Source organism: Eumetopias jubatus, unplaced genomic scaffold (genome assembly GCF_037043125.1).
Source record: "Eumetopias jubatus isolate StellerSeaLion01/CBP00866 unplaced genomic scaffold, mEumJub1_p1.0 scaffold_5, whole genome shotgun sequence".
NCBI lineage: Eukaryota > Metazoa > Chordata > Mammalia > Carnivora > Otariidae > Eumetopias > Eumetopias jubatus.
Genome location: NW_028274811.1, coordinates 46,007,108 through 46,032,986, shown reverse-complemented (window position 1 = coordinate 46,032,986; position 25,879 = coordinate 46,007,108). Strand labels below are relative to the sequence as shown.

The window sequence follows — 25,879 nt, the reverse complement described above, 5'->3', positions numbered from 1 at the left end:
GGGTAGTGGGCCCAGGGCTATACCCTGGTACTGTTTATTCCTAAAAACTTTTTTTTACCAATGTGTTGGAGTTGGAAAGAAGATTACAAGGAAGAAGACCAAGTTAGAGATCTGGCTTCTCAAAACAAAAGTAAGGTGGTAGGTAAAGGATGGTGGCCAATGGAAGTGAAGGCCAGTGGAATGACGACGGCTCAAAGGAACGGGGTCCAGGGGGAACATTAATTTGGGTCACACAGTTGGCTCAATGTTGCCAATGTCTATCAAAAAACTTTTGCTGCCCATGCACAGATGATTTTTCAGAAACAGTACAGTACACTTTAGAATACATATTTTCTTCCAAACTACATTATACAGAATGATCCTGCTTCCCCTATTTTCCCCTTAGGAAAATAAAAGTTGTATGAATTTATTACAGAGGTGGAGGTGAGACTTATTAAATAACTGCAGGCTTCTCAAACCATGAGCCCAAATAGGGAAGTTACTAAGTACCACACTGAGCAGTGACATCATTGTTTCCCTAGTTACCCAATGTGGAGGCAGAAATGAATAAGCTAGATATAAATGCAATATCTAATAGGGTGGGAGTGTTAGAACTTTTTATGGCCATGAGTTTGGTTAGCCCTATAACTCAAAATGTGGTCACTCAAAACATGTAACCAAAAAATGTCATGGGGCTTGTCAACTCATTGCTTATGGCACTGGCAAAATATGTTCTATATTCATTTACTTTGGCGGAAGCTAAATGAGCTGGTTCTTTGTCTATACCTAAAATCCTGACTTAGGGCTTTGTGGCTATATCAACACAAAAACATACGGATACTTTGTATTTTACACAGAGCTAGTGGATAACAAATATCTAGTAAATATCACAAGATTTAAAAATATGTATGTGCTTGGGATGCCTGGGTGGCTTAGTTGGTTACAAAGGCAAATGCTTAAGCATTTGCCTTTGGCTCAGGTTATAATCCCAGGGTTTTGGGATCATCCTGCTCCTTGCTCAGTGGGGAGCCTGCTTCTCCTTTTCCCTCTGCCCCTCCCCCTGCTCGCGCTCTCTCTGACAAATAAATAAAATTAAAAAAAAAATATATGTGCTTATTTATATAATACGCATGATTCATTCCTCTTCCTTAAATGATACCTACTCACATAGACACTGAAAAGCAGAAACAATCCCCTTACTATCGCGATATGAAACTCAATGTCACTTTTGTGTTTATCATACTATCTAACAATTAAATAGTCCTTTTTTTTTTTTAAGGTGATGTCTTTGACAATCAATCACCTTAATTCTTTTTTGGAGCAACCCTAACAGGTAAGCTAAAATGATTATTCCCATTTTAGAGTTGGCAAAACTTAAGTAAAGAAAGGTTGAAGTTCTGTGCAAATTCAATTTGTATTACTTGTTATAATCACTTTTGTTTCAAATTGGATGTACCATCAGTGACCAAAGAAGGCTTCTGAATCTTGCTGCCCCTCATCCTCAGTCTAGGATCTGGAGAGCTGTATTTCAGTGCCAAGCTTGATACATAGTAACTAGAAAACAAAACACACAGTCTATGACTAACAGACAACAGAACCAAAAATTCAGCCTAGGCAACTAATAATCATGCCTGAACAAAAAGACATTTCCATCAGAAGTATAGAATAGGATTTTTAATTTTTTTTGCAGTTTTGCAGAAATCCTCATTTTTCACAGTGTTTAATAATGTCACATCATTTGGACAATAATTTTTCTAGTTTTTGGTTTATCAAATAATATGTTTTCAATTATTTTTATGGAGTTTTCCCTTTTAACCAAGATAATAGCTAAGCTGTCTTTTCAGCTTGTGATTTCCAAATAAAAGTTTAACTTCTTTTCAGAATTTGAGGGCTATGCACATATAGCCATCAACCTAATAAAAATCCTTGCAGATGAAGAGCACACTCTTTTAAAGGTTTTATTTTTCTTTCTCTCTCCTTCTTTCTTTCAAAATTAAAAGCAGGCATAGTATGCCTTTACCATGTGGAAAAGGGCAAAGGAGTTGGCTAAAAGCCAACTGTTTGAAATAATAAGTCAACTGATATGGTAAGTTTTAGTCAAAATATCTTCAAGTATTCCATTATTTTCTACTATATGTTTCTTATATTTTTAATTAGCTCTGATAACTTTTTTTAAATTTGAATTTTACCAAAGTTACAGATTTTATTAACAGTTTAAAGGGTCAAACAGCTCAAAAAACCATGTTATAAATATCAACTTGATTTCTTACTCCCAACTCACCACTACACCTCTAGTCAACCATTTTGAACTCTTGCAGCAGATTATTTACTTTCTCAGTTCCAAATAATATGATCATTTTGTGACTTTTTCATTTACGCATTATGTATTTATTTCCCAACACAGAAGATGAAGATTTAGTTATCTTTTATTTCCTGCTCCTCCACACAAATACACTTTTTTTAAAAAAATATTTTATTTATTTATTTTAAAGACAGAGAGATGGAGAGCATGAGCAGAAGGAGGGGCAGAGGGAGAAGAAAAATCTCAAGCAGACACCATGCTGGGCGCAGAGCCCAATGCGGGCCTCAATCCCACAACCCTGAGATCATGACCTGAGCCAAAATCAAGAGTCGGACACTCAACTGACTGAGCCACCGATGCACCCCTCAAATATACACTTTTAATCCCCAAGTTTAGCCCGTCATAATTTCAGTTAGATCACTATTCAGTACTTAAATTATCCTCATCCGTGCCACACTAATATACTATGATTATATTTCCTTTCCTACACAATTTTCTTCTTTTTTTCATTAAACATGAGGTAAACAGAATAGGATTAATTGTAATTCATGACACATGCTTCATTGGGCTATGCATGGCCCTTTTTTATTTATTCAATTAGCTGTTCTTAATAATGTGACTAGCTCCCTTGAACTGACACTTGAAACAAAAGCTAGAGGCATGAGAAGAACCTATATCTAACAATGTTCTCATCTACAACCAATCCATCTTTCAATATCCCCTTATCTGAATGAACCATAGTCCTAAATTTTGTGTTGGTCATTTCCTTATTTTCATTTTTATATAACTTTGTTGCATCTACATGTATTCCTACATATAGGAATACACAGAGATAATAGATAAAAGCATCTTTTGGGAGTTCACTTTAGAAGTAAACTTTGTACTTTGGACCAATTCTTTCACTAAACAAGTTGAAAAGCTAGAGAAAAAAAATATATATATGTTTTATCTGCTTGTAATTATCAGAGAGATAACACAACAGTAAAGAATTGTGAGTTCATGATCAGGGAGAAGAAACCCTGAGAGGTGAGGCAGAAATTTGAGGCTACCTTCCCCTTAGTCATCAGCTGTTTTGCACGAGGTGATGACAAAGCTGCTGGTAAACTCATAAGGCCAACAGGACCAAATTGGAGTTCCGTGTTCACCAAGGAGGAGGATGTGACTCCCAGGTTTTAGACTGAGATCATTAAAGAGAGGGGTAAAGAGAGGACTGGAAATATATTAGCCCTTACAAAGATAGAAGCTCAGCTGAAATTTTCTCAATTTTTTAAGGGATTAAGGTGATCTAATATTGCTGATGCCTTTATAAGTCTTTGGGAAACAAACTCAAATCTTCACTGAAGTAAGATGACCTCATCTTAGACCTCAAAGTATCTGTACAAGTTTTCATTTAAAATGCCTGGCATTCAAAGATATCCAAGTATATGACAACATAATAAAACACCAAGAAAAACAACAGAGAGGATCAACATAAGGGAGTTACCACACATAGACTCAAAAATAATTATGCTTAATATGTTCAAATAAATAAAGGAAGATAGAGAACTCTGGTAAACAAATAAAGCTATTAGAAAGAACAAAAAATATTCTAAAACTTAAAAGCAATAATTTTATTAAGATCCCAATGAACAGATCTAAAAACAGATTAAACAAAGCTGAAAAGAGAATTAGTGAATTGGAAGACAACTCAGATAAAAACATCCTAAATGAAACAAGGAAAAAAAAATGAATACTTTGTTCTGCTTTTTCTTGTAGATTTCTTTCTGTAAGAAATCTAGAGAACACAAAGGGGGAGAAGGAAAATTGGATAGCAGTAATATTTGAATAGATAATTTTTACATTTTCCTAAAAATCAAATATACCAAGCCTCTACTCCTCTCCCATACACACACCTAGACATGTCAAAGTATAACTACTAAACACCAGGAACAAAGAGCAAAAGAAAAATGAAAAAAATGTCTTTAAAGGAATACCTAATTCCAGGAGGCTGGAAGACAATGAAACAATACTTTTAAAGTGCAAAAAGAAAATAAATCCCAACCTAGAATTTTATTCCCAGAAAATGTAATGATCAAAAAAGTAAATAAAATAAATATATTTTCAGACAAAAACTAAGAGAATTTAAGTATGTTCATTAAGCAGAAGGAAAATTATTTCAGGGAAATTAGGAAATGTAAAGAGGCAAGAAGAGCGAAAAACCAGATAAATATGTAAGTAAACCAAATCAATACTGATTGCAGAAAACAACAGTAATAATGTTTTGTGAGATTAAAAACTGAAAATTAAAATATATGACAACAATGGTAAATAAGTAGGAAGGGTGATAAATAGAAAGTCTTTGAATTTTCTAGGAAAACATGAATACTACTTTGTCAAGGATACAAGGTATAATCTCTAGCATAACCACAAGAAGAAAAGTAAAAGAATATATGACTAATAAGTAAAGAGAAAGAGGATTTTGAAAAAAATTTTTAAATTTTATATATAGTACATTGTGATGTATATATTTGAAAATTACTTTTGTCACTTATGATTTTTTTTCTAAGTTTTTTAAAAGATCTTTTATTTTTAAGTAATCTCTACACCCAAGATGGGGCTCAAACTCACAACCCTGAAATCAAGAGTCACATGCTCTACTGATTGAACCAGCCACGTGCCCCATTACTTTTTTCACTTATTATGAAATCTTAGGATAAAGTTTCATTCATACATTTATTTGTTTTGATTGCTGTAAATTGTCATCCACTCTCTCACCGACAGGCAGTTTTTGGGTTGTTTCCAGGCTTTTACTAAACAGTGGTGTGATGAAACTTCTTGTGCATTTCTCTTACTATATATATCTTAACTTTCTTTTTCCACCTGAAAGAAGATTGCTGGGTCACAAGTATGTTTTTTTCTCCCCCAACTTTGGAATGTAATGCCAAAGCATTTTTATTTTTTTAATCTCACCAGCAACACATACAAGATTTTATGAGTCTGCATCTTATCCAACATTTGGTATTATCAGTCTTTGGAATTTTTGCCAACGAAATGGCTGTATAATTGTGATCTCTATTTGCATTTTCTTGCTCACCAAGAATGCTGACCATCTCTTTGCATTTATTGGGCCTATGTAATCTCCTCTTCTGTTAAATACTTCTTCAGATTTCCTGGCTACTTTTTATTGGGTTGTTTGTGGTCTTTTTATTGATTTTTAGGAATTCATTATATATTCTTGGTATTATTTGTCACTTATGTATATTATGAATATCTTAAGATTCTATCTTTTCACTTACTTTTGATGAGTACAAATTCTTAATTTTAATAAGCCCTGAACAACTTTTTAGTTTTCTCTTAATTTAACAATGGTCTTTTTATAAATTTGCTTACTTCTTGATGGGCTTGTTGCTAATTTAATCCAAATCCTTCCCAAAGTGTCCAGGTTTTCTCTTGTGATATTCAAATTAGGTAATCCAACAATTTCAACTTCCTGAAGAATTCCTTCCTGGAAACTTGTGACATGTTCCATCCTGGACGTGTTGCTTTCTAGGCACAGGTGTCACCTTGAGGTCTCCAATCAATCCATTCTACAGACTCTCCTTTTCTCTGTTTCTTGGATCCTAGGTCTTACTCTTTCTTACTTCACTTCCTTGTTTTGGTGGAACATATCCCCCTGTAGCTTCCTGAGAAGGGGTGCAAGGGAGATAGATTTTTAGAGATCTTCATTCAGCCCTCACATTTTTGGATGGGAATGGAATTGAAATTGGAAGTGATTTCCCTCCAGAAGTTTGAAGGCTCTGTTCCATTGTCTTACAGCTTCTACTGTTATATTTGGAGGAGTTTGGTGCCATTCTGATTCTTGATTCTGGTATGAAACCTCTCTTCCCACCCCTCTGGAGATTGTAGGATTTTCTCTTTTTCCCCAGTGCTTTGAAATGCCATGATAGGATACAATGTGGGTCCATCTTAGACCGCTGTGCTGGGCAAGCATGCCCAGTTTTAAGAAATTTTCTTGAATTACTTTCTATAATTTCCTGCCCTCCATTTTCTCTGTGTCCACTTTCTGGAAACCCTATTATTTAGGTATTGAATCTTTTGGATTGGTTGTCTTATTTTCTTATTTTTTCTCTCCTACTTTCTGTATCTTTGTTTTTTTATTGTACTTTCTGACATAAATCTCAAATTCTATCTTCTGTATTGATCCTCTAGTTCATCTAAACTTCCTTCATATCTGCTATCTTCATTTCCAAATGCTTGTTTCTTTGTTCTCTGATTTTTTTTTAAACATAACGACTTGTTCTTCTTTTATGAATGTAACAACTTCTCTTATTTTCTCAACATTTCATACACTCACAGCAGAGGTTTCCCTTGTTCTTTGGGTATTCCCTGGCTGTTTGCTCAAACCAAAAGCTGTCCACCAGAAAGAAGATTAGTAACTCTGCGCATGTATGTGTAGCTTGTTTACTGTAGTCTTCATTATAGGGCAATCGAGCTGGGCCTATTCCTTGGGAGATTCTTAATGTCAAGATCTTAGTTCTATTCCTTGGGGACTTCCTGATGTCAGGATCTTAGTTCTTTTCTCTCCCCCAGAGAAGATTTCTATTTTTCTGCCAGCTGCATGTTGGTTGATAGCCAGCAGTCTGGGAGCTGAGAAGGTCAGGGGAAGGTGCTGTGCAAAGTGGGAAAGGAATAAAAGAATAATTGCTTCATTAAACAAACTGTCAGAGAAGCCTTAACCCCATATTCACCCTTGTTTTCCAGAGATACCTGTGTCTTGGGGGATTTTGTAATGTAAATTACGTTTCTGTTCAGCTTTCCTTATTGCAAGTTTAGGATTGCTTTCTCTAGTCCGCTAAGTCAATAACCATAGCTTTCCAGCCTTCAAAATTTTGAGACTGTTGTCTTCCTTCCTGTTTTCTCCTTTATTTTAGGTTTGTGCCTTTAACTGGAAATTCAACTCAAGCTTTTTAAAGGATTGTCAGATCAATCCAACAAGCATATACTGAGCACCTATCATGTGCCAAGTTCACAGATTCATCACAACATTAATGGATCTGTGGGCTTAGGGCTCTTATTAAATGCTGAACTGGAATGATAGATGCTTGTCAAGTCTTTATTGTTCTTGCAACCACCGGGCTACCTTCTCCAGCTCTGATGTCTTCTGTTAATTCTTTTATCTCTAGGGTACCATTAATTCTTTTTCTTATCTTCTATTGACTGGAAACATCTTTTTTCATCTGAAATTTCCTTTTAAGATTTAAGCACATGACCTATTTCTGAGTCTGTGTCTTCTTTCTACATAAAAATGTCTCCTTTACCAATCTAGAATAAATAGAGAGGATTTTAAACTCTGTCTAGTAAGAAAAATTACTTCTAATTTCTATTTAAGCTAAAAACACATCATCCTCCTCACTCTCACTGGGCAGTATCATGACTCTTTCTATGCCACAGACCTGGCAATAGTGATTCAGGCTATTATAGTTAATCACTTTACACATTAAAATGGATTATTATTTACAGTGGTTCACTACCACTAGGAATTTCTGTATGTGTTGGCATAGCAGCTAAATTCCAACTCTACCGGTTATTAGCTACATGACTTTGTGTGAATCTTTTGTGTGTGTGCGTCATTTCCTCATGTGTAAAATGAGGAAGATAATGGCACCTCCCTCAAATGACAGCTTTCTCTTTGGTAAAATGAATATAATAATAGTATTTCCTCCAAAAAACCATTTTGAAGATTAGATGTCAAGCCCTGAGCACAGCACCTGGTGCACACAGTAGGCATCATGTATTATTAACATCATCATTATAATTATTTCTGTCCTCTTCTAACAAATTAGGAAACAGAAGTTCAGAGAAGTTTACTTAATTTGTCTACGGCTGCACAGTTAGTCAACAGCAGAGCCAGAATGCAAACTATGGCAATTCTGTTACTACTAACACGTTTTTCAGAGTGTTGATATACCATGTGTCCATTAAAAATGTAGTTCTTTTTAGACTTATTAAGTATTTATTAATTGCAAATTATGTACTAGACAACACAGAGTTTAAATGGAATAAAACGGAATCAGTTGGCAGGAAAAATTTCACAAGTGAAGGAGAAGAGAAAGTAGGAAATGTCCATGCAATGGGGTAGCCTGGCACAGCTGTCAAAGCCTGGGTGGGCTGAGGAGGGCATCCACAGGGGATGGGGCCTATGGGAGGAGGGAGCAGCTGCGACCCTGGGTAGGGTGACAGAACCCAAGCGGGATGAAGAGGGCATTTGCATGGGAAAGGGGGCAACACTGGCAAAGGGAATGGCTTACTACATAGAGCGGAGTTAATAAAATAAATAAATATATTAAAGATAATAGGAGACAGATTGTTCATTGTCAGAGAAGGGGGTTACAAAATATGGAAAAGATGAAAACTAAAATCAACTTTGTGGTACTGTAATAATAATAATCAATTACTGGAATTGAGGGTAATGATATAAACTGTAATCTGTTCAGGAAACAGTAGTTTACAACCTTCCAACAAAGACAATCTCAAACCCAGAACGCTTCAGGGTAAATTCTCATAAACACTTAATGAAGAAATAATAATAATTCTACTCAAACTACTCTAAAAAATAGAGGAAGAAATACTTCCAAACTCATTCTATTAGGACAGCATTACAATGACACCAGAAATCAAACAAAGATATTAAGACAGTAAGAGACACTTAGAAACTGGGGGCCCTGGGTGGCGCAGTCAGTTAGGCATCCAACTCTTGGTTTTAGCTCAGGTTGTGATCTTGGAGTCGTGTGAGATCAGACCCCAGGTTGGGCTCTGCACTCAGCCAGGAGTCTGCTTCAGATTCTCTCTCCCTCTGCCCCTCCCACACATGTGAAAAAAGAGATAAACTTAAAAACTGATATCCCTCATGAACACAGATATAAAAATTCTAAACAAAATTTTAGCAAATCAAATCTAACAAAATATTAAAAGTAGAGTACATCATAACTAAGTGGGATTTATCCCAGGAATGTAGGGTTGGTGTAACATTAGAAAACCAATCACTGGAATTCATCATGTTAACAAACTCAAAAAAGAAAAACATGATCATCTCAACAGATGCAGAAAAAACATTTGAAAAAATCCAACTGAGATTCTGCTACTACCTTGTCAAGGGAAGCCTCTGTTGAAAATCACAGTTTTACAAGGATTAAAATATAGACAACCGTGTTCTGTTTTTGAGGATATGCAAAAGTAGACTCATACCCATTCTCGTTACACACTGCTAGTGTATATTCTAATTTTCAATTATCTCCAACCTAAATACATTATGCTGTAGTTCAACTCAGTGTTCTCCAAACTCTATTCCATAAAACATTAGCATCTTTTGAAATATAAGGCTCTTCCTGTACCTTCAAGATGTACATTAATATATTAAAAGTTCTAATTCCAAGGAAGAAACCACATCCAAGATTTTTTTATATGAATTTTGATCATTGCTTTCCTATTAGGGCAAATTATTCTATATTTATGGCTAAGAGCATTTTATTTTGACCCACCCATCTATTCTTGCTTATATACTATATAATTATTCACAGAGGCTGAAAAATCAGCAAGGTCATAGCAGTCTGGAACATCATGGAAGGGCAGATGTTCCTGACTCTGGCCTGTGGCTGGACAGTCTCCTTTAAATACCACCTTTATTATGGCATTCCTCTACTCACAGACCTGCCTACACACACTATACCACCAACACAGAAACTGGCAACTTTTCTTAGAAACTTTCCTAATTCTTTGATTTCAATATCTTTTAATTTCATTTTTCAAAGATTTTATTTATTAATTTGAGGGAGAGAGAGCATGGGAGAGAGAGAGTATGAGGAGCGGGAAGGGCAGAGGGAGAGGGAGAAGCAGATTGCCCTTTGGGTAGGGAGCTCGATGCAGGACTTGATCCCAGAACCCTGGGATCATGACCTGAGTCGAAGGCAGATGCTTAACCGACTGAGCCACCCAGGCGCCCTAATATCTTTTAATTTCATAAAAGAATCGAAAATATTTATCCCAGACGAATAAAAACAATAAATTAAATTGTCAAAAAAATTTAGAAATCACAAAGATACTGATTAAAGCCACTTTCATTTGACTCATAGGAGCACCTTAAGGAGGCTTGTCTCCATACCCAGAGAAAGTTAAGTGGTAAAAGTGAAATTTCTACTGGTGTTTCTAGCTGCTATGGTCTAAATGGTTGTGTCCCCCCAACATTTCGTATTTTGAAATCATAACCCCTAAGAAGATGATATTGGGAAGTGAGGCCTTTGGGAGGTGAGTAGGTCATGAGAGTAGAACTGCATGAATGGGATTAGTGCCTTTATGAGAGATCCACCTTTCTGCCAAGTGAGATGATAGCAAAAAGAAAATTGTTTATGAACTAGGAAGCAGCCCTCACCAGACAGTGAAGCTGCCAGAGCCTTGATCTTGGATTTCCAGCCTCCAGAACTATGACGAATAAATCTCTGTTGTTTGTAAGTCACCCAGTTTATGATATTTCGTTATAGTAATCTGAAGAGACTAACACACTGTTTCTTTCCATAAGCATGGAAAACACATTAAAGGGAATTGTGTCCTGTGAGAGGTGAATCTATAAAAAAGCTGGGCATCAAGTCATAAACCTACCACAGAAAACCAAAATAAAACGGGAAACCCAGCAGAACATTTTCCTTTTGTGTGCCCAGGGGATTAGTGACTTACTCTTTGTGCAAAGTACTGCACATTTTGGAAGCAAATAGTTTAAATAAGGTAGTAATATATTTAACAGCGATTTTTGAAAGTTACAATCCCTAAGGAAGACAAAAGAATCTTTTTATTGCAAAAAAGAATTCCAACACATTTGTTGTAGAAAAGGAGCAAAATGAATTGTGGTGTGGGTAGGATGCTGAATTCACAAGAAGCAGCATTTTCTCCTAGCCTGATCCTGGATACATAAGTTTTAAATTAAAGTGCCTTTTCCTCACCACTTGGAATAGTTCTTGAATGAGTTATAAAGTGTTTGTGCTAACTGCATTAGACCAATGGTCATTTTCTTTCTTTTTTTTTTTAAAGATTTTATTTATTTATTTGAGAGAGAGAGAGAATGAGAGATAGAAAGCACGAGAGGGAAGAGGGTCAGAGGGAGAAGCAGACTCCCTGCTGAGCAGGAAGCCCGATGTGGGACTTGATCCCAGGACTCCAGGATCATGACCTGAGCTGAAGGCAGTTGCTTAACCAACTGAACCACCCAGGCGCCCCAATGGTCATTTTCTATAAACAGGAACAAGATTTCAGCTAACCGAGAACAGTGTGACAAACATTATTTTGACTCTTCCGCAGAGGCTGTAGTATGAAACCCATAAAAACAGGAAGATACTGAAATCAATTTACCATGATATGACCTTACTGGTGAAATCAGGACAAGCCCTAAAAGACATATGCTCTGAAGCACAGGACCCTCAAAAGTGACACACTTGTACTGTACTGGATTGTGTATTTTGTCTTCCATTTCAAAAGGCAAAGGACCCATATTATAATTAAGAAAAAAAAAACTTCAGAAATACACTAATATTAGTTGTACTTAGGGCTAGTAAGAATGCAGTAGGAAAAATTATGGAGAAAACAGATTATTGCACTGAGTCATCCAAACTATTATTTTCTGTTTCTTTCGCTTTCAAAACAGACACAGTTTTAAGTTAAACCAACCTACTCCTGCCTCCTTTTTAGGGGACTGTCCCTTGCAAATTATACCTATTTATACAAATAATTTTACTCCAAAGAATACTTACTGAGGAAATATATATTTAGTGGGGACTTAACATCTTTTTAGCAATGCCATGGTCTCTGTGAAGAACACAGAAGAAATTTAAGATACATTCTCTGCTCTGCTTCACCCTGTTAATTTTAGAGTTCTAGAAATAATACTAGAGGTTGTTTAAAAATGAAAATGTTTTATTTTCTCAATGAAATGTACTTGCAGATATGAATCTTAAACAAAGGTAAAATCCTGGATACTCTATTTTTTATTTACCTAGATGGAAGTGGTGATCTCTGTGTCTAGACAGCTTCTATCACCCTAAAATAACCAAAAGAATGTTTTTTTTCTTCATTAAATTACTGGCTCATTAAATTTGCATCTAGAAAAAGACAGTTTAATTGTCCACTGTTACATCATTAATATTTATTAACTAGGACTACAGCCAACAGAAATACATGTCCTATGTGCACCAAGAGAAAGCCTAAGAATGGTCATAGCAACATTATCTGCAGAAGGTCTGACAAAGGTCAGACAACCTAGACATCCAACACAACAGAATGGATAAACTGTGGTACATTTACACAACAGAATACTACAAAGCAATGAAAATGACCAAACTGCACCTACAGTCAACCACATGGATAACAAATGGAAGAAGCAAGACTAAAAAATATATCAAGCATGATTGTATTTTTAAAAAGTTGCTAAACATACAACACAACTATTTGTGTTGTGTTGTGATGTATCTGGTGCATACAGCTGCACACTTAAGTGGTAAAACTATAAAGAAAAGCAAGGACATGATTACCAAAAAAGGAAAGCTAGAGCTTTCTCAGAGAAGAGAGGACAAGTGTGGGGAGAAGGTTGTGACTGCCAAGGGACCCACAAGGCTTTTGACATGTTGGTCAAATTCTTCCACATTTTATTTATTTATTTATTTTTTACCCATGGATGGCAGTTACAAGTGATGCTTATTCTTACAACCATTTGTAAACTGTAGACGTCATGTTACCACTTTTTAAAATAAGAATATTATACTTCACAGTAAAATACGTCTAAAAAACCCATGGGTTACTGTGCTAAATATTAAATACATACAATATATACATATATGCGTGTGTATAACATACACACTAAAAGCTATTGGTTTCAAGGGAAAAAAAAACACAGTGATTCTATACTAGACTTCTCTTGTTCCTGTCCTTATCTGCTAAGCAAATATTAAAAGAGCAAATGAACTTAGAAAATGAAAGAGATAGGGTGTAGAAGTACACTACAGAATGCTATTCCCTGTCATGAATGTTATTTGAGAATGTGTTGCTTTCTGGCTGATGGTGGAATTGCATGTATATTCTTAGTCTCCTTTGTCTATGATATAACTTGCTGATACAACTATGCAGAAGCAGTACTTGAGAAAAAATGAGCATCAAAAAAATGAGCATCATTCTGTCCTGATAGCCGTGACACAGAAGCAGCTGTACTTTGATTTTACACCTAATGGCCTGCTCCTAAGTTTCCTGCTTCCACCAGTAATGTTGATTCTAATCTTTAGAAAGTCTGCTTCTTTGAACAACAACAACAACAAAACCGCATTGAACTAACTCAGCCATGTCTGCCTGTAAGTTATTTGACTTGAGTTTGGTCCAAATCAACCTATTTTTCCTCCATGCTCCTGAATTAGTTGGGTAATAGGTTATTATGTTACCTTTTCATCTGGCCTGGAAAAAACATGTGACATCTAAATACTGGTGATATGATGATATCCTCAAAGCCTCCTTCAGCAATGATCCCAATACAAGTCTTGGTTAATAGACTACATTTTCAAACTCTGATATATCACACAAGAAAGAAAATGGGTTGACCAACTGCCCACCTTTATGCTCCAGAATGGATTTCCTGAAGGGAACACAGAAAAATCCATAGGGCAACTTTATTTTCCCATCTATGATCAGGATTTATTCTATAGCTCTTGGGTAGGTCAAAATCAGTTTTACATTTAAGAATACCTGAATCTGATCTGTGCTCTTAGAAGTTAAATGTCATTTTTCAAAGTCAATCCCACCAAGTAATGTTGTGGTATAAACAATGTTGAGGGCAATACAGGTCACTCTTGATCTCTGCCAAAGGTTTATCCACAGCATAGATTTCTTCAAGCAAACCGTGATCCAGAGCTTGGTAAAATAACCAACAATACTGCTTAAGTCACATGTGGTCAACAGTCTGTCTACTTAATCTAACACTCAGAATCAGTGCCTTAAAGGCAAAATAATTACTTGTCTATCACCTGGCAAAGATAAACACTGAAGGAAAATGGGCATCTCTTTTTACACTGGTGTGTTATTTCCTCCTGAGTTAATACTTCCTCTCATATGAGGGATAAATTCTGCAAGGAGGAAAGGAAAAAGAGCTATAAAGCAATCTTATAATGAAGTTGCATTATTCTACCTAAGTAGTATCTACATTATAGCCCATTACATGGCTCAAAAATAGTATGGGTCAAAGGATATTTCCCCAAATATAACTAAACACTCTAAGAACATGATACAACAGAGTTATAAACCATAACTCCTGTTCCCCAAAACCACTGTTATATATGGGGTGACACTGAATTAGAGTTCCCCAAAATATCACTCACGTTCAAATATTAATTCTAAGACTTATTTCAAAATCAAATCTCATTGTGTTGGGATTCATTACCACCTGGCTTATAGAATACCATGGCTGTCCTCACTTAAAATGATAAAAACTGACAGTACAGAATATACCTCTTTTTATGGAGAAGAAAATATGTTCTAGGACAAAATGTAAACTTCATATATTGAGAAAGCATTTTAACAGAGGGGGGATAAAAATATTACCTTACATTTGTGAATAACTGGAATTCAAATTTGGGCCTTCCGATTTCATGGCTGGTGTGCTTTCAATACAACACAGGTGTCCTTAGCTTCCTTGATAATGATTTATCCAAACTCTTCCTATAAAAAAAAGTGACTTTAGAAAGTAACTGCAACAGTTCAGTCTTTCGTTTTTAATGATAAACAGGTGCTCTCATTTATTTCTACCACCTCTCCCAAACGATTCCTTATAGAATAAAATCTGAGGGGGTGCCTGGGGCGTTCAGTTGGTTAAGTATCTGACTCCTGCTTTCGGCTCAGGTCATGATCTCAGGGTTGTGAGATCAAGCCCTGTATTGGGCTCCGTACTGGGCATGGAGGCTGCTTAAGATTCTCTCTCTTCCTATGCCCCTTTCCCCACCTTTCTCTCTCTCCCCTGCTGTCTAAAAAAAAATAAAAATAAAATCAGAGAGGAAAAAACATGTATTTTCTTATATTCTTTTTTTTTTAAAGATTTTATTTTGATACAGAGAGAGCAAGCGAGAGAGGGAACACAAGCATGGGGAGTGGGAGAGGGAGAAGCGGGCTTCCCGCCGAGCAGGGAGCCCGATGCAGGGCCCAATCCTAGGACCCTGGGATCATGACCTGAGCCCAAGGCAGACGCTTAATGACTAAGCCACCCAGGCACCCCTAAAACTATGCATTTTCTATGCAAACATTTTCCCTTAAGATTCCCCCCTAGCATCTGAGGAATAAGAAGATTGCAGCCATACGCCTTCTTTCCCCACTGCTCAGCAGTGACCAAGCAGCAAGATAACCAAAGCAAGAATAGGGTCTAGAGACTGCAAATAATATTACAGATGATTTTAATTGAACACTAGACCAGAAATTAAGTATAAACGGTTTCTAAATCAAATATGGTTTAAAATTAATTAAAGACTTATAGCAAGAAGCTTACTTGTTAATTCATTAAAGTCAAGATCACACTTATTCAGATAATTTCAACCATCCAGCAGCTTCAATTGCAATTTTATTTCCTTTAATTAATCTCTCTCAAGATACATATAGACACAGCACAATCTTTATTTTATTGGGTTATAATATTACTTTGAAATTTTATAGGCCAGCATGGTGATTTTTGTACAATTGCCAGATTCTGAGTTTTGATAAAGGGTGTCAAACATGTAAATTCACCACCAATGAGTAAACAGTTGTTGCTATATTTAAAATTAAGCTTCCCCCAGTTTTTGGACAGTTTTGGACAGCCAGTGATTGCTTATATAAATAAGTAATGTGCTGTATATACAGAAAATAAAATTTTAAATGCTCATCTTTGTGTCAAACTGTGTCTCTTTAGGCAAAAATAGACAATTCTCAATCAACACATACCAACTCTGCATTAGACATTTTAAAGTTGACTAACTCAAAGAAGGAATTCTAAAACAATCACCCAAAGTATAAAAAAATGTCACCCTGGTAGACCAGAGTTTCGTTAAACTAACTGCATAAGAAGCTCTGTCTGAAAATGGAATAGAGAAATCTGACACACAAAACTCATGTTATCAGGAAAAATTAAAACAAAAGTAACTTAAAAAGTTGCAATCAACTATTTCATATGCATCTGTGGTTTTTGATTAGTTGAGTGTTGCCTTTCAATGATTGACTTCCCTCTCATTCAATGCCCCTGCTTAGGTTCAAAGTTGACAAAACTGATGAGAGTACTTGGTTGGACAGCAGAAAATCTCCCACCAACAGTTAGGAGAGGAGTCTAGGGAGAAGAAGCCACAGCTGTGTTTTCTTGCAGTCATGATGTAATAGACTAGTCTAGATCAGTGATTTCTGAGCTTGTCTGCACATTGGAGTCACCTGGGGAGTCAAAACACTATTGATGCCTGTATTCCATTGTTAAAAAGTGTGATTTCATTGATCGAGGTGTGGCCTGGGTTTTGGAATTTTAAAATAGATCTTTAGGTGATTCTAACATGTAGACAAACTTGGAAAGAAAAAATGGTCCATGTTCTTTTATATTCCTATCTTACAAATTTTTGACTAATTAGGTTCATGTCTTTTTTAGCACCCTTCCTTTATCAGTCTTATGCCATTTGGGGAAACCTACCAAAGCACAACTTGTTCTGGAATACTGTCAAAAGAAGAATAAAAGGAATAATAAAAGGATGAATAAGCTAAGTTTCATAAAATGTTTCTTCATGACAATAATTACTAGTGTATGCATTTTTTTTTCCAAATCCAAGCCCTAGAAACTTTGTTTGCCATCCTAAAACCAGACTGAAGAACTACAGAATACTGCCTACAATAATCTGGAGTTTAAGTAATGATCTGGATTTGTATGACCTATCCCAGCTTTCCACTTTATCAGATGGAGCACGGGCAGCTGCTGGAACAAGGAAGAGGAATAAGGAATTGGGTCTTACACATGAATAAACCTGTGGAGATACTAAGTTCACTAATGTTCTTGTTGGCAGGAATCAGAATGGCTTAGAGGCAGCCAAGTTGAATTACAGGGTTGATTTACTTGAGAGATACATGTTATGCGGACATCAGCTTTTTTTTTTTTTTTTTTTGCACCAGCCTCAAGGCAGCCTTGAGATGAGACAAAGTGCAGCCCTTTCTTTCACAGTAAGATTCAGTTGTATTTCCCTGTGGCTTCTCTGCCTCCTGAGGGGGTATATGAACTGTCTAGACGAGAGAAGAAAGAAAATAGTTTTAAAAGTTCAAAAGTGTCAGTTTATCACTAGCAAATAATGGGCATAACTAGATATCTTTACTCCTTTAAAAAAAAAAAAGTACCCACAACACATGAGTAGATTGAAACTGGAAAGCAAGTATCACAATGTCAGGGATTCAAAATAACAACATGTAACTTCATTCTGATACATGGGGTTAACATGCTTTAGGTAGACTGTTGTACTGAGCGGAATGTACTGCTCCTTTGAAATTAAAACAAATGGGGGCACCTGGGTGGCTCAGATGGTTCAGCGTCTGCCTTCGGCTCAGGTCATGATCCCAGGGTCCTGGGATCGAGTCCCGCATCGGGCTCCCTGCTCCTTAGGAGCCTGCTTCTCCCACTACCTCTCTCTTTCTGTCTCTCATGAATAAATAAATAAAATCTTTAAAAAAAAAAAAGAAATTAAAACAAATGACCAAGGGGCACCTGGGTGGCTCAGTTGTTAAGTGTCTGCCTTCGGCTCAGGTCATGATCCCAGGGTCCTGGGGTCGAGCCCTGCATCGGGCTCCCTGCTCAGTGGGAAGCCTGCTTCTCCCTCTCCCACTCCCCCTGCTTGTGTTCCCTCTCTCACTGTCTCTCCCTCTGTCAAATAAATAAATAAAATCTTAAAACAAACAAACAAAACAAATGACCAATACAGTCAACTAATATTTGACAAGGAGCCAAGAATACTCAATAGAGAGGAGACAGTCTTTTCAATAAATGGTGCTGGGATAATTGGATGTTCACGTGTAAGAGAATGAAACTGGACCCATATCCTATACCACTCACAAAAATTAACTTAAAATGAATTAAAGACTTAAATGTGATAACCAGAGCAGGGCAGCTAAGAAACTAGTTGAAACTCCTAGAAGAAAACATAGGAATAAAGCATCTTGACATTGGTTTTGGTAATGAATTTTTGGATATGACACCTAAAGCACAAGCAACACAATAAAAAATAAACAAGTGGGATCACCTCAAATTAAAAAGCTTCTGGACAAAGAAATTATCAATAAAGTGAAGAGACAACCTACAGAATTGGAAAAAATATTTGCAAACTATCTATTTGATGATGGGCTAATACCCAAAATACACAAAAAAATTCATACAACTCAATGGTAAAAAACCCAATAACCCAATTAAAACATAGGCAAAGGACCTGAGGAGACATTTATGCATTTGAGACAGAGAGAGAGAGAGCAAGCATGGGCAGGGGGGAGAGGCAGAGAGAGAGGGAGAAGCAGACTCCCCACTGAGCTGGGAGCCCGATGCAGGGCTCAATCCCAGGATCTGGAGATCATGACCTGAGCCTAAGGCAGAAACTTAACCATCTGAACCACCCTAGCACCCCCTTAATAGACATTTCACTAAAGAACATATACCAAAGGCCAACAGGCACATGAAAAGATGCTCAACATAATAGCCATGAAAGAAATGCAAATTAAAACCACAATGAGATAACAACTCATGCCTGTGAGAATGGCCATCACCAGAAAACAGAGATAACAAAAGCTGGCGTTGTGAAAAAAGGGGAACCTGTGTGCACTGCTGGTGGATTGTTAGTTGGTGCAGCCACTATGGAAAACAATATGGAGGAGCCTCAAAAAATTGAAAATAGAACTACAATATCCATCAGTTCCACTTCTGAGAATACATCCAAAAAGAAACAAAAACACTAACTCAAAAAGATGTTCACAGCAGCATTATTTACAATAGTCAAGACAATAGAAACAACCTAAATGCCCACCAATGGATAGATGGATAAAGAAGTTGTGGTATATACATACAATGGAATATTATTAAACCATAAAAAAATGAGGAAATCCTAACCATTTCTGCAACAACGCCGATGGACCTTGAATGCATTACACTAAGTGAAATAAGTCAGTCAGAGAAAGACAAATACTGTATGACCTCAACTTGTAGGTGGAATCTAAAAAAGAAAGAAAAAAATGGAAAAAGAGATCAGACTTGTGTTTACCAGATGCAGTGGGTGGGAAAGGGGTAAGTGGAGGTCAAAAGGTATAAACTTCCAGTTGTAAGATAAATAAGTACTAGGGATGGAATGTACAACATGATGACTGCAGCTAACACGGCTGTATGAAAAATATAAAAGTTGTTGAGAGTAAATCCTGTGAGTTCTCATCATAGGAAAACATTTTTAACTTTTTTCTTTCTTTTCTTTTTATTGTATTTACAGAACATGGATGTTAGCTGAACCTATTGTGGTAATCATTTCACAAAATATGTAAATCAAATCATCCTGCCGTAAGGCTTGAACACACACAGTGATGTATGTCAATCATTTCTCAATAAACTGGAAAAAAAAAAGATCAGATCATGATGAGGATATGGGGCTGTCACCATCCAAACCCTTTCCACTTCAGGACACAATACAATCTGATGTCAGTTCAAAATTCTAATAATTGGGCAAAGCAAGATATTCCTAACCTAAGTGGGAAGAGGGGCAAAGGCACCTAAGGAGAGGAGTGTGTTGTGAGTGAACTGCAGTCAGTGGACACAAATGGTGAAAAGCAGCTTATACAGTGCAATTTGAAAGGTTTCTTTGGTTTAGTGAAATAGAAAACTTTCTATAAGTCAATATAGCTATTCTTAAGATCATTCCTGTCTTAGGGAGAGCTGACTGCACCAAAACACATGGAGACAAAACAGAAGCTATGTTCTCGATTATTTCCAAATACACAAAATCACCCCCAAGATGTGCTCTTTTGGCAAGTGACATGGCAATTTGGTTTTCATTTCTAATGCCAACTGCAACCAGTTGTTTCTTCTGAAGCTTTAAACTTAGGTCTAACACTGAACTGTTCATTTCCTTCTGTCTTCTACTTTTGCTTCCCCCATATCTGTTGCCAAATTTACAGTCTACCACCCACACAACTGCCAAGCCAGAACCCGGGAGTCATCATGGGCTCCTCCCTTTGCATTTCAGTGCATGCTTCCCAGTCTTACACATTATGTATTCTAGTTAGCAAATTAATCCTCCCCTCTCCTCTTCATCCCTTCTGCCACCACTGCAGGGCATGTCATCATCCTAACTGGTCTCCATAACCCTAATTTTGTGTTCTGTCAACACTCCCCCTACCTTCTGGATCTTTCCGGCCCTATTACTCAAATACGAACAAAGCACCACCCTGCTTATTCTTGAAAAACTTTGTCCCTTTACTCTTGTACTCCTTTGCCTGCAATTTTTTTTTTTTAAGATTTTATTTATTTGAGAGACAGAGAATGAGAGACAGAGAGCACGAGAGGGAAGAGGGTCAGAGGGAGAAGCGATGCAGGACTCGATCCCGGGACTCCAGGATCATGACCTGAGCCAGAGGCAGTCGCTTAACCAACTGAGCCACCCAGGCGCCCATTGCCTGCAATGTTTATCCCTCCACGTTCTTATTCTAGCTGACTAGCTTTTACATTTAGCTTCAGAATAACATTTTCTCTGTCAAACCTTTTCTATCAGGCTGTGTTAGGTGTTTCCTCTTTTGTGTTTATATCACCTTGTAAATAACCTTATTGGAGCACTGTTGTCATTGTTTGTTTACATGTTTATCCTCTCTTCTGACCTATGAATGAAAAGTGAGCTCCACTTCCCATTCAATGTTATAGCTCCTATAGCTGGCACCCAGAGGGGGCTTACTAAATCAATTTGTGCTGAATCAATGATTCTTCATCTAATCCCTGGAATTACCTAGGGAACTTTTAAAATTACTGAGTCCTGGACCCATCCCAGACCAATTCAAATTGAATTTTTGGGGGTGAAGCCCAGGCACCTGTTTTAAAAAACTCCCCAGGTGATTTTAATGTTAGTTGAAAACCACTGTGCTAAATCATTTATCTGGAAATGCTACTTAAAGCTGTATCAAAAAAACACAAAGCTTGAGGGTCTTTTGTGATTTATTTTTTCAAGGATACTGTATTAGTTACCTCTGGCTGAGTAACAAATGACCCCAACATTTAGCAACTAAAACAACCAACACTTATTGCACAGTTTCTTGTGGTCAGGAATCTGGCACAGTGTGGCTCAGGCCTTCATGGTGTCAGCTGGACTGTTGTCATCAAGGTTTGACAGAGAGGAAGAGCTTACAGCCAAGCTCATGCACACAGTTATGGTAGGATTCGGTTCTTCACTGACTGCAGGCTAGAAGCCCTCTCCAATTCCTCTTCCTCTCCATGGGATAGCTCACAACATGGCAAACTGGCTTCCATTAAAGTGAGCAAGTGAGAGTACAAGATAGGGTGAGCCAGATGGAAGCCAGAATCTTTCTGTAATCCAACCTTGGAAGTGACATCCTATCACCTTTACCCTGTTCTATTAATCAAAAGTATGTTATTAGATCTAGCTAAACTAAATGAGAGGGAATAAAACAAGGGTATGGATACCAGCAAGTGGGTATCATCGGAAGCCATCTTGAAAGCTGCCTACTACAGATGTTTAATGATACCTGACTTAAAAAGTAACCTACTTTAAAGGAATCTGAACCAGAGTGTCTTAACATTAGGAGTATACATATCATTGATTTCTTTGTAAAACCGACTGAACTTGCTTTGACAGAGATGAACCAAAAGTAAGCTGACAGGCATACTTTTTAATAAATTTATATTTTTTCTTTCATTATCTAAGTATAGATATATTAATTTAAGGCCATTTAAATAAAATAAGGCCAAAGCAAGTCAGCTTGCATAACTCCAACCTTCACATGGCCTTATGAATTAGGTCAATATGCTTTTCAAAGATTAGAAGTGCCCCTTTTTTCCCCCCAAACATTTCCCCAGTTATTCAAGTTCACAAAAAAACAGGCCACTTTAAGGATTTAACATATAATTTCTTTTTAGTGAAAGGCAGTTAACAGTAAATCTAAAGGTAAAATACCAAGCAAAACAGGCAAATTAACATATTGACAATGTTAAGCTAAAAAGACTAATCAAATTTAAATTTACCTCCCATTTTAGAGGAAAAAGCCAATGTACTGCACAACACTAATTACTGATTTTAATAACCAAAATTTAAGCGTTCCACAAAGATTTTTTTTTTTAAAGATTTTATTTATTTATTTGAGAGAGAGAAACAGCATGAGAGGGGAGAAGGTCAGAGGGAGAAGCAGGCTCCCTGCTGAGCCGGGAGCCCGATGTGGGACTTGATCCCAGGACTCCGGGATCATGACCTGAGCCGAAGGCAGTTGCTTAACCAACTGAGCCACCCAGGCACCCCGTTCCACAAAGATATTATCAGTACAAAAGGATCCATTCATCTTTGGATTGCTTACTATTCAGTGCTAAGGTGGAAAGTTGAAGATGCTTAATGATATTTACCAAAACTACACAAAGTAGTAAAAGCAAAAAGAAATTGATATTAAAGCACAAATGGCTTGCATACTTGAAGTCTGATGTTAACAGCACATTTACACAAAATCCTAAACTCTAAGTTTCCAACTACAAAATATCCTCTCCCCCAAATCAATTAGTTTTTGGTGTAGAAAGTGCTAGACTCCAGACTAAGAGTACTGTATTTAATAACACCTTTTTCCCTCAATCATTTCCTAAAAATATTTGTTAAAAATATCAGTAGGTCATAAAACTGGATGTGATTTTTTTAAAGAATTGTTAACACAAGGTTTTAAAAGATGTCACTGGGAAATTGTACTTTATGCGTGGCAGAAAAAGCTTAAGAACAATCTACTGAAGTTTGCTTCTAAAAAAGATTTTATTGCACCGTCAAGGGGGAAATCTATCCTTTCCTTCAGCTGAGGTGCCAATTCTTAGTGCCATGATTATACTTGCTAAGACCTGGTGGAAAGGGCCATGATCAGCTACTATTGTCCAACATAAACATTTCTGTGAGTTATAGCCCACATGAAGTTTGAAGCTACTACCCTGGACTGTTGAAGCTCTATGGCCCTTTAACAACCCCCTAGGCCATCCAGGTCTCCTGGCCTATACGCACTTATTTGGGGCTTTAGTTTGAATTTATTAACCTTATTTGAGATGACTTTTCAGTAGCTCGAGAGTCTGGAAACAGATGGGTCACTTAAAAATCTTATACTTTTCCCCCAAAATACTATGAATTAGCAATGCTAAAAATACCTTCCATGTATTTCAGCCTTGAGCAAATGAGTAAATATATTAAAGAGAGTGGCAACAACTGAGGGTAACAGAACGGGGGTGGGGGGTGGGGGATGGGGTAACCAGGTGATGGGTATTAAGGAAGGCACATGTTGTGATGAGCACTGGGTGTTATATGCAACTAATAAATCGCTGAACACTATATCAAAAACTTATGATGTACTATATGCTGGCTAACTGAACATAATAAAAAAAGAAAAAAAAGAAAGATAGTGGCAGCCAGGAGTCTTTCTGTTGAGGGAATTACAGATAAGGAAAAGGGAAAGAATAGAAAGTAGTGATAGACTGTAACTGAAGGTATCGAAATAAACCCATGGTTTTAACCGGTGTAAGTATAGCTATTTGTATGTGTCTATCTGCTGAGAGGGACCACAGCCAATGACACACCAGCAGTGGGAGCAAACCTAGCACTTCGATCTTGGTTCCCGTATTCCATTGTCCATGAAAAGAAAGCAGGGCTCCTTGAAGAAATGACTGATTCCAGGACTAGGGCAGGGAAAAGTACAAGATGAACCTGGAATATCTGATTGTACCAAAAAGAAAGAGCTCAAATTATGTTGAGTACATGACACAACTGGGCCTTCCGACACACACAGGGAACATTCTGGGGCCCCAATGGTCAAATGTGGTACAACTAACAACATCAAAATAAATAGTAATGGATTTAATCTGTTAACTAAGAATCCATGAATCCATCTGTTAAAAATAAATGAACAGGTTAAATACTTGCTTTTATTACAATGTCAACAACTAATAAATATAGATGGAATGATGGATTTAGAAAATCAGTCACTCACTCCAATAGGGACTTGGAGGAAGGGCAGGTTTAACTGTCCCATGGCCAGGCATTGTCTCTCCGGGGCTCAGTGACATGCCAAGAGCTGTTTCTCAATAGCCATACAATTACCTGCTGCAGATGGCATGACCTTATTCCAGAATCCCAGGGGCATGTATTATGATTCTCCCACTGAACTTGCTATAAATTCCACACTGCATTTTTTCCTACCACTGACACCACTAAGGTCTGCTGGATCACAAGGTCCAAGTGTCTGTCAGGGCTGCTTGCACCAAAGCTTGCAACTGTCCCAGAGAACTCTCCTGCTCTGGGCCCCATTCCAAGTTGGCAGCCTTCCATGTTTCTTGGTATAGGAGCCAGCATTATTCCTAGTTGTGGAATGCCTTGTCTCCAGAAGGAAAAGAGGCCAACAAAATGTTCTACTTCTTTGTGGTAGGGGCAGCACAAGGCAGCAATTTGACTTTCACTTTGGAGGAGATATCCTGCATTCCCCTGACAATTAGATCTCCAAACTTTACTCAAGTGACCGGTCTCTCAGTCTTCTTAGTGTTTATCTCCCATCGTCTGGGGTACATGTATCCCACCAAGGTCTTCAGGATAATAGTTACCTCTTGCTCATCTGTCCAACCACATGATGTTGTCAACAAAATGGACCAGTGTAGTGTCATGAGGGGTATTAAGGTGGTCCATATATCTTTATATTATATTATGACTGAAGATGGGAGAGTTAACATAGCCCTGAGGAAAAACTCTGTCTAAATGAATAGTGTTGACTGTGAAGGTGAAGTGTTTGATTTTTTCTAGCTGGAATGGAAGAAAACACATTGCCAAATTAGTGACACACCAGGTATCTGAGGCCTTACTAATCTGTTCTAGCAATGAGGGCAGCACAGAACAGCAGCTGTACTAAGAGTCACTACTTGGTTAAGTCAGCAGTAGTCCATAGTAACACTCCAGGATCTATCCAGTTTATTTAGGAGCTGGACTGGTATATTAAAGAAACAGAACTGGGACCAGCACTCCTGTATCTTTTAGGTCTTAAATGGTGGCACTAATCTTCATTATTCCCCCCAAATACAGTATTATACCTGATTTACTGTCTTGGCGGGGGGGGGGGGGGAGTCGGCGGCAGTTTCAGAGGGCTCTGTTTGGCAATCCCCACTATAACCCCTACTCCACAGACCAGGGACCCAATGTGGCAGTTACTCCAACTGCCACATAAATAAATTCTAATTATGCACTTGGGGCCACTGTGAGACTAACTTGAGCCAGAACACCTGGTTTGGTAAATGTCCATTTTAACAGGAAGGCTGTAATGTTGCTTTAAATTTCCAGATACCAAAATCAACTCAAATCCTATGAC

At 37.3% G+C, this 25,879-nt stretch overlaps 1 long non-coding RNA gene across 3 annotated transcripts in view; it reads right to left on the bottom strand.

The window, feature by feature from the left end:
• LOC114224658 (uncharacterized) overlaps positions 1-25,879 on the bottom strand; it is a 103,048-nt gene that overhangs the window by 67,942 nt on the left and 9,227 nt on the right. For 2 of the 3 annotated variants that reach the window (XR_015768168.1, XR_015768170.1), the window contains exon 2: positions 14,882-14,998. This is a non-coding gene — a long non-coding RNA (uncharacterized LOC114224658). The remainder of the gene's footprint in view (positions 1-14,881; positions 14,999-25,879) is intronic. The other variant, XR_015768169.1, reaches the window with a different exon arrangement.